Source organism: Giraffa tippelskirchi, chromosome 8, assembly GCF_054371585.1.
Source record: "Giraffa tippelskirchi isolate mGirTip1 chromosome 8, T2T-mGirTip1v1.2.pri, whole genome shotgun sequence".
Lineage (NCBI taxonomy): Eukaryota > Metazoa > Chordata > Mammalia > Artiodactyla > Giraffidae > Giraffa > Giraffa tippelskirchi.
In genome coordinates, this window is record NC_137282.1 from 107,560,269 (window position 1) to 107,570,913 (window position 10,645).

Sequence of the window (10,645 nt, forward strand, 5' to 3'; positions counted from 1 at the left end):
CACCACGTGGGAGTTTCCAGAAAGGGCTCTGCTATCAAATATTTTCCCCATCCTTGTCTGTGTCCACAACCCCGGGGCTCCTGTGGGTGTTCAAAGTGTCCTGCTTGCCAAGAAAGGCCTCCCGAGCCTGAGGCTGCAACAATATGGCCTTGTGCCACAGCAGCCTGGACTTCAGCTTGACTTGCTTTGCTTGCCGACCGGTAGCAGCCCTGACTTGACAACCAACAAAGAGACCCTTGTATCAGATGGACTTTCACGGGTCCAGGTGGCTGGAGGAAGGAAGAGAAAGGGACCTTCAGGGCCTTCTGAGTCTCTGTTCCTACTAGCCACAGAGACGGGACGCAAATGTGAACAACACACATCTGTGCTGCCTGCTCCAGTGGAAGTTTTCCATTTCCAGCCTCATTCATCTGCGACCTCTCCTGCTCACAGGGCCTTTCTTCAGTCGTGCTGAGCTACTGTATAGACTCAAAGTTAATTTTACTACACACTTCAGTGTGCTGCTGGAGGTGCAATAAATCACGAACCAATTTCCAACTTTGTTACGCCCTACTTGATAAGGACATGAAGCATTCTCTCCCCCAATATACATGTTTTTAAAGCATAAGGATTAGAAGCAGGAACATGTCTCTTGATGCACGGTGAAATTATAACCTTCCTATTCAAGAGAAGTTGACCCCCGCAAGTCCTATTAGAATAAAATATCAACTTAGGCTTTTTTGAGTTTGGATCTTGGGTCCAGAAGATACCAACAGGCCTTTCTGCTGCTGAACACCTCTGAAAATAAGTTTTTTTTTTTTTTTTTAAACAACTTCAGCAAATAAATTCTTTCAGATGAAGTACAAGTTGTTGGAACAGTGTTATTCTGAATTATGCTGTGCTTTTTTTTAAAGGTACAGAATAATAGGCACACATCTTTAACTTCTCATACAGTCATATTCTTTTTTTTTTTAATAAATTTATTTATTTTAGTTGGGGGCTAATTACTTTACAATATTGTAATAGTTTTTGCCATACATTGACATGAATCAGCCATGGGTTTACATGTGTTCCCCTTCCTGGACCCCCCACCCACCTCCCTCCCCATCCCATCCCTCTGGGTCATCCCATTGCCCCGGCCCTGAGCCTTTGTCTCATGCATCGAACATGGAATGGTGTTCTGTTTCACATATGATAATATACATGTTTCAATGCTATTCTCCCAGAACGTCCCACCCTCACCTTCTCCCTCAGAGTCCATAAAATTGTTCTATGCATCTGTGTCTCTTATTCTGTCTCGCATATAGGGTTATCGTTACCATCTTTCAAATTCCATATATATGCATTAGTATACTGTATTGGTGGTTTTCTTTCTGGCTTACTTCACTCTGTATAATGGGCTCCAGTTTCATCCATCTCAGTAGAACCGATTCAAATGTATTTTTTTAATGGCTGAGTAATATTCCATTGTGTATATGTACCACAGCTTCCTTATCCATTCGTCTGCTGATGGACAGCTAGGTTGCTTCCATGTCCTGGCTACTGTAAACAGTGCTGTGATGAACATTGGGGTACACGCGTCTCTTTCAATTCTGGTTTCCTCGGTGTATATGCCCAGCAGTGGGATTGCTGGGTCATATGGCAGTTCTAGTCCCAGTTTTTTAAGGAATCTCCACACTGTTCTCCATAGTGGCTGTACTAGTTTGCATTCCCACCAACAGTGTAAGAGGGTTCCCTTTTCTCCACACCCTCTCCAGCATTTATTGCTTGTAGACTTTTGGATAGCAGCCGTTCTGACTGGTGTGAAATGGTACCTCATTGTGGTTTTGATTTGCATTTCTCTAATAATGAGTGATGTTGAGCATCTTTTCATGTGTTTGTTAGCCATTTGTATGTCTTCTTTGGAGAAATGTCTGTTTAGTTCTTTGGCCCATTTTTTGATTGGGTCGTTTATTTTTCGGGAATTCAGCTGCAGAAGTTGCTTGTATATTTTTGAGATTAATTGTTTGTCTGTTGCTTCGTTTGCTATTATTTTCTCCCATTCTGAAGGCTGTCTTTTCACCTTGCTTATAGTTTCCTTTGTTGTGCAAAAGCTTTTAATTTTAATTAGGTCCCATTTGTTTATTTTTGCTTTTATTTCCAATATTCTGGGAGGTGGGTCATGGAGGATCCTGCTGTGATTTATGTTGGAGAGTGTTTTGCCTATGTTTTCCTCTAGGAGTTTTATAGTTTCTGGTCTTACATTTAGATCTTTAATCCATTTTGAGTTTATTTTTGTGTGTGGTGTTAGAAAGTGTTCTAGTTTCATTCTTTTACAAGTGGTTGACCAGTTTTCCCAGCACCACTTATTAAAGAGATTGTCTTTTATCCATTGTATACTCTTGCCTCCTTTGTCGAAGATAAGGTGTCCATAGGTGCGTGGGTTTATCTCTGGGCTTTCTATTTTGTTCCATTGATCTATATTTCTATCTTTGTGCCAGTACCATACTGTCTTGATGACTGTGGCTTTGTAGTAGAGCCTGAAGTCAGGCAGGTTGATTCCTCCAGTTCCATTCTTCTTCCTCAAGATTGCTTTGGCTATTCGAGGTTTCTTATATTTCCATACAAATTGTGAGATGATTTGTTCTAGTTCTGTGAAAAATACCATTGGTAGCTTGATATGGATTGCATTGAATCTATAGATTGCTTTGGGTAGTATACTCATTTTCACTATATTAATTCTTCCAATCCATGAACACGGTATATTTCTCCATCTGTTTGTGTCCTCTTTGATTTCTTTCATCAGTGTTTTATAGTTTTCTATATATAAGTCTTTTGTTTCTTTAGGTAGATATATTCCTAAGTATTTTATTCTTTTTGTTGCAATGGTGAATGGTATTGTTTCCTTAATTTCTCTTTCTGTTTTCTCATTATTGGAGTATAGGAATGCAAGGGATTTCTGTGTGTTAATTTTATATCCTGCAAATTTACTATATTCATTGATTAACTCTAGTAATTTTCTAGTAGAGTCTTTAGGGTTTTCTATGTAGAGGATCATGTCATCTGCAAACAGTGAGAGTTTTACTTCTTTTCCTATCTGTATTCCTTTTATTTCTTTTTCTGCTCTGATTGCTGTGGCCAAAACTTCCAAAACTATGTTGAATAGTAGTGGTGAAAGTGGGCATCCTTGCCTTGTTCCTGACTTAAGGGGAAATGCTTTCAATTTTTCACCATTGAGGATAATGTTTGCTGTGGGTTTGTCATATATAGCTTTTATTATGTTGAGGTATGTTCCTTCTATTCCTGCTTTCTGGAGGGTTTTTATCATAAATGGATGCTGAATTTTGTCAAAGGCTTTTTCTGCATCTATTGAGATAACCATATGGTTTTTTTCTTTCAATTTGTTAATGTGGTGTATTACATTGATTGATTTGCGGATGTTAAAAAAACCTTGCATTCCTGGGATAAAGCCCACTTGGTCATGATGTATGATCTTTTTAATATGATGTTGGATTCTGTTTGCTAGAATTTTATTAAGGATTTTTGCATCTATGTTCATCAGTGATATTGGCCTGTAGTTTTCCTTTTTTGTGACATCTTTGTCTGGTTTTGGAATTAGGGTGATGGTGGCCTCATAGAATGAGTTTGGAAGTTTACCATCTTCTGCAATTTTCTGGAAGAGTTTGAGTAGGATAGGTGTTAGCTCTTCTCTAAATTTTTGGTAGAATTCCGCTGTGAAGCCGTCTGGTCCTGGGCTTTTGTTTGCTCATACAGTCATATTCTTGAAGATGGAAAAAGAGACTTTAGTACCCCTTCTACAACTTTTAATCTTAATTTGAATATTTCCAGCGTTAGCCCATTGCAATGGTGGATTAATCTAATTCCAGTAGATTGGGTTGTTTGGTTTTAGGGATTTTTTTGTATATTAAATCAGGATTCAGAAGTTAGATGATAACAATTAGCCCTTTATGGTCATTAATTCCCTTACTGTTTGTTTATTCTCACAATGTTAATAATAGAATGCATTTCTTGAGGCAACCTAGATAGCATATTTAAAAGCAGAGACATTACTTTGCCAACAAAAGTCCATCTAGTCAAGGCTATGGTTTTTCCAGTGGTCATGTATGGATGTGAGAGTTGGACTATAAAGAAAGCTGAGCGCAGAAGAATTGATGCTTTTGAACTGTGGTGTTGGAGAAGACTCTTGAGAGTCCCTTGGACTGTAAGGAGATCCAATCAATCCATCCTAAAGGAGATCAATCCTGGGTGTTCATTGGAAGGACTGATGTTGAAGCTGAAACTCCAATACTTTGGCCACCTCATGCAAAGAGTTGACTCATTGGAAAAGACCCTAATGCTGGGTAGGATTGGGGGCAGGAGGAGAAGGGGACGACAGAGGATGAGATGGTTGGATGGCATCACTGACTTGATGGACATGGGTTTGTGTAGACTCCGGGAGTTGGTGATGGACAGAGAGGCCTGGCGTGCTGCAATTCATGGGGTCGCAAAGAGTCGGACATGACTGAGCAACTGAACTGAACTGAACTGAACTTGAGGTCTACATAAAAGTTTACATCACTAACTGGCAACCACTACAGTAATAACTGTTTTAGGCGGGCATCATCGATGAGATTAAAACTAGCAGGTGATAGTTGGGTGAGAAACAGAGTGTGACATGGTCTCCAGGAATGTCTTCACAGGAAACTGGAAGGATGACCACCCACATTTCACGGCAGTTAGTCTGAGGAGCAACATGAGTATGGGGTGCAAAGATTTGGATGGGGGACCTGTATTACTTGAGCCTCCAAAAAATGGTATTAAGGTTTAAAAGAAGGAGGAGGAAAAGGAGGAAGAGAGGAAGAACCATGACGTTGCAGCAAACACTAAAGGAAATCGAAGAACTAGGTGCTTCATTACCGCCCCGTGAACAAAGTACAGCCCAAGCTACACACAGACTCATATTTACATTTAGGCTCAAATTTCTGCCAAACAAGACATACATGCAAGGAGGTTATGCACCTCAGGTAAAGAGGAGACAGGACATAAAGCAACAGGAAGTGCAGAGGTTTGAGGCAGAAGTCCTAGGTTTAAATCTCAGCCCATCCTCTTGCTGGAAACACACCTTCAGAAAAGAAATGGACGTTGATAAGTAAAGCAATACAATTATAAAACCTATTGATTGCCTATTATACATATATAGAACTCTGGGACAAGTTCTTTTTATTATTTAAAAATAAATGTTTAAAGGATACATATAGCCTCTTTGAAGAACTATTTGGCAATATTTAGAAAAGTTTAAAATATGCATTTCCTATGACTGAGCAATTTCATGCCAGGATATACCTCAATGCCTTAGACAAACTCACACAATTACATGAGGCATGTACAAGATTGCTCATGACAGTTTGTGGTAACAAAAACTGAAAACAATCTATACATCAGAAAGAGAATCAATGCACACATTGTGATATATTCATATAATGGAATATCAGACAGCTATGACAATGAATAAACTATAGTTATATGTGTCCATATGAATGATTTTTACAAAACTGAGTGAAAAATCATGACAGAAAAACATATGATATGATTTCACAAACATACTGTTTAAAAGCATTACTACGTCTTGCTTAGGATACAAAAATAAAATCATGAAGGTATAAAAAATGGGCATGGGAACTAAATTTAGAAGAGCAGTTACCTCTTAGAAGGAGATGCAATCAGGAGGAAGTATTAAAATGCTTGCATGACAAGAGTAGTAAGGGTAAACCTGCATAAGTATAAAGGGCATTTATACTTATTCACTTTATTAAATTGAAGGGTGAGAACACATATGTTTGTGACATTATTCATAAATGACATACTTTTTGTATGTCTTAAATATTACCTAATTACTAATTGCTTAATTTTCAAACGATCTACATATATACAAATATATGCCTAGGAAATTTATGGACAGAATCAACAGAAACTATTGACAGTATGTGACTTTGGAGAGTGGAACTGGGGGTGTGGGTGAGGGAGCAAGGTTGACCTTTCACTACTGTACAATTTCATTATTGCACAGTTTCGATTGTACTGCTTGAAATTATACCACGTGTAAATGCCATTCTCAGAACATTTTTTCTAACAACTTAACAAACATGGGTTATTTGGTACTACCTACACATAGCTTTTGGAGCTTCCCTGGTAACTCAGCTGGTAAAGAACCTGCCTGCAATGCCGGAGACCCTGGTTCAATTCCTGGGTCAGAAGATCCCCTGGAGGAGGGCATGGCAACCGACTCCAGTATTCTTGCCTGGATAATCCCATGGACAGAGAAGCCTGGCAGGCTACAGTCCATGGGGTCACAAAGAGTTGGACACGACTGAGCGACACAGCACAGCACACACAGCTTTTGCATTAACACTGGCCTAACTCATTGCTATGTGTGTTTAAGCAGTAGACAAGCTCAGCTCCCCTTCGCAGGAAATGTGACATTACCCCTGTAGCAAGATGAGGGCAGCAGGTGTCATGAACACAAGCCACACCATTACAGATTTCAGTCTATGGGTGATGTTTTGTAATCCCTCCATTAAATCCTGTGTGTGATCTTATGAACCTTCAGGATAGTGGAAGAAATAGTCTCAGTATATCACTTTGTGATAATGACAGTTGATATTTTGGGCCATGAAATAGAGCCTAGTGCCACTACAAATTCTGTTCAACTCAATTCAAGAAATGTTTATTGAATTCCTACTATGTTAGAGGTTACAGCAGAAATGGAAATAAGACATAAGTTCACATTATTGAGGATAGAAACATATTCTAATGAAGTACAATTGACTTTGTTATTGTTCAGTTGCTAAGTCGTGTCCGACATTTTTTGACTCCATGGACTGTAGCCCACCAGGCTCCTCTGTCCATGGAGTTCTCCAGGTAAGAATACTGGACTGAGTTGCCATTTTCTCCTCCAGGGGATTTTCCTGGACCAGGGATTGAACCGACATGTCTTATGTCTAACCTGCATTGGCAGGCGGGTTCTTTACCATTGAGCCACCAGGGAAGCCCCACAATTGGCCTTAGATTATTTTTAAAATGAATCATCTAGATTTGTGGGGTTTGGGAGCAGATACTAATCATCTTTGCTTACTTTCTCTCTTCCCTCAACCCATCAGTGACTAGCAAGTGTCTTACAATGGTAACTCCATTGCTCTCAAAGTGTGAGGAAATGTCCATACTCTGTGAGCAACTCACAGAGACTAAGCAGATGTGCGTGGTGATTAGTATTAGAATTGAATAAATCTTACAACCGAGTTGATCTGGCACATGTTTGATGATATGCATAATCATTATCATACAGGCTGATAATTAAGAATAATTGGTAAATAATTCATGTAAATTATTGTAATTGATATAGCTCTGCAGCTAAGCCAAGATTTTTAGGGTCAGCTAAGTGGAGAAAGAAGAATTACATTGGCCCAACTGAAAGGCCCCTAATCAGCCAGCAGAGAGGAACCCAAGCCTCTCCTTGCCCTCTTGGAGTCATCCACTCTCTTTTGTTTCCCAGGAGCCCCAAGCAGACAGCCAAACTCACCCCAACCCCTGCAATGATTCCAATTCTGACACTGCTGAGGTTTACCGTTGTACTCGGTTTCCCTCAGGGATTGGGGTTTTCTTCCATTTACAGAGGAAAATAACAAAAGTCAACAAAATTAGCTCAGGCCTCAGGCTTTGTACCAGAAGCCTGTGAAAGTGGAAGGAAGCAGGACTAGCCCCTTCCTTTACCACCGAAGCGACCAGAAGTGGGCGTGTGAAGGACTGTGGCCTCAGCTGTCCTTTACCACTCCCTTCTTAAGGCCAGACCAAATTGAGGGAAAACGTCAAGAGATGTGATTCCAGAAAAAGCCGCCTGCCTAAAGTTTCTTCTCTGAAATTCTCCTAACTAGAGAGGCACGCAGACTGGTACAATGAGAGTGCAGTGAAGGCTCTGAACCCTTGGTCTCCCATCGCTGCCCGGTTTTGTTTACTCAGCTTGGTTTCCCTTAGCTGGCTGAGGGTACAGCAGTAGTGGGAACTCTGATGGGATAGGGATCATAAGTAAGAAATCATAAGTGGAACAAAGGAATATGGAGGAAAACAGGACCCAGGACTGGGCAATTGGTCACTGGGTCCCTTAGCAGCAGAGAATCCAAAAGACAGAAGGGGAACTAAAACTTCACACAAGCTTCCTTAAAAGAATATACTGATACACACAGGCAGTGATATAGCGTGACTTCTGTCTTACTCTTGTGGCCCGAGCTCGTTTCCCTTCTCAGTTCATTATGTAATAAAAAGTCCCATGAGTATCCTGTTTGCTGAACTTAGAGCCTGAGACCTTAATTTCTAGCAGTGATGAGGCTCCTGTAGGTCTCTTGGGCCTATCCTAGTGCTCATCTCTAGTCTTGGTTATTATCCCAGACTTGGTCTATCTCTCTGTATGGGTGTAACAGTCATGTGTGTATTCAAGGAGTGTACTCTAGGAATAGACCTCAAGTGCTGTGCGCCTCTGGGCTCCTTGCATTGATAATGCCAAGTGATTTGCCTATGTTCTGGATGCCTAATGGAAGCATCAAAGTCACCTAGAAGTCCATGGGAAGCACTAAGGAAAGGATACCCATTTCAGGAACATTTGAAAGCACAGTTCTGTAACATTAGAAAGGTTGTAGGAGATGGAGACACGGAAGAGTTAAGATCTATAGGACAGAAATCAGAACTGTCCCTCTGTGAGAGGTCACCGGAACCTGCTCTTATGATCTCCTCGGCATGGACAATATTGGGTCCTCACAGAGCTACTAAAGATTTCCTCAAGCAAATCCCCAGAACACGAGCTCTGTGGACTGTGCATAGAGTCAGTGATCAAATAAATTTTGGACCCTTTGGTTTATATAAATGCAAACATATTTTCCTATTACAGGACTTCTCAGAGCCTTTGATACGTTACTATATACTGTAGAAATCCAAGAAAGTAACAGGAGATCCAAAGTTTCCCAAACTTACAAGATGACTCTGTAGAATGCAAGTTCATATTTTCTCCCCATCTTTTCTCTTTTCCCTTCTGCATCAGAAGGAAAAGCAGGTTCTACTCTTCCCTGCCTCAGGAGAGAGCCGTGGCAGTGTTTCTTGATTCTATTTCCAAATCCAACAGGACTAGAGGAAAGAGAGGTTTAGGGATCCCAAGAGCTAGAACACATGATCACTATTCCCTCCCAGCCCCCAGTGTCAGATAGTTGAGTTTCCCACCTCACCAAAGACCCTGTGCCCTAGGCAGAGTACAGCAGCAGCCCCGGACCCCACCTGAAGGGATTGTGAAGGCTGGGGAAGTGGGCACCACCATCCCAGACATCACCCCAATGCCTAGACATCCGTGAGACCACAGAATCCTGATACAACTCCTGGAAAGGAGAAAAGGAAAGAACTGCTTTATAAATTAGTAAAGAACTCCTTTATTAACTCTAAGTATTAATATGTCCAAGTTACAATTTCCTATCAATCTGGAGGGATGGCAGGTAAGAGTTAAAATCAAATTGATTCACAGCAAATAAGGAATTGCAATTTATTTCCCCATACAACTAAGTATACACACTAAGATTCCTATCTGCAATACATGCTTGCCCTTGGAGCCCCTTTTTGTTGAGTATCTCACAGGGCTAGTTTTTGCAGAATACACATAAGAAGATACTAGGGTAGGTTATCCCATCTTATAAGAGAGAGTGAAAGTGTTAGTTGCTCAGTTGTGTCTGACTCTTTGTGACCTCATGGAATACTGGAGCGGGTTGCCATTTCCTTCTCCAGGGGATCTTCCCAACCCAGGGATCAAACCCAGGTCTCCTGCATTGCAGGCGAATTCTTTACCATCTGCATGTGAATTCTTTACCGTCTGAGCCAGCAGGGAAGCACCTTAGAAGAGATAAGCCCTGATCAATAATCCTGACTCAAGAACTGCTGGCTCTATGGTCTTCAAATTATATCCAAGAGAGAATCTTCAGACCCCTTCAGCTAATATCCAGAACGCTCAGAGAGCTATAAGCCCTTTCAAAAAATATATCTGTGGGAATGGTGATGTTCAAAACTCCACGCTTCGAGAAAATAAGTCTGAATGTCTCATGACCAGCTAGAATTTTTAGAAAAATCCTAGGAAACACCAAGCAGGTGCACACTAGAAGAGAAGGAAACCTTCAGGGGCAAAGTCGATTCTCCTAACAGCTCACCGACCCAGCTCCCCTGCAGTCAGTGAGCAACAACACAGGGAACAGAACCCGCTCCCTACATGCACTGGGAAACTTGGCTTTGGCTTCTCCCTTCCTCAAGAGTGTGGGAAGATTAAAGGAGATGACCCTCAGGAGGCATTTAGCAGGGGACCTGGCCTTGGCAAACACATAGAGCAGGGGTGTCTGTGCTGGTGCCAGTGGAACCACATATAAGTAAAAGGATAAATTTTCTCTTGTAGCAAAGTTCCTAGGGGAACCCAGTTGTAATTTAGGCACACTGAACTTGGAGTGGTGTTAAAGTTATAGGAAGAGAAGCAAGGCATATCCGGGCTGGCAGCTCACCAGCCCAATTCAGTCCCCTACCCACAGAAGGGAGAGCCTCTAATTAAATTTCTATCTTCCGTGATGTGTTTCAGAGTGTTAGACTATCACTGCTAATGACGTTAGATATTATCACT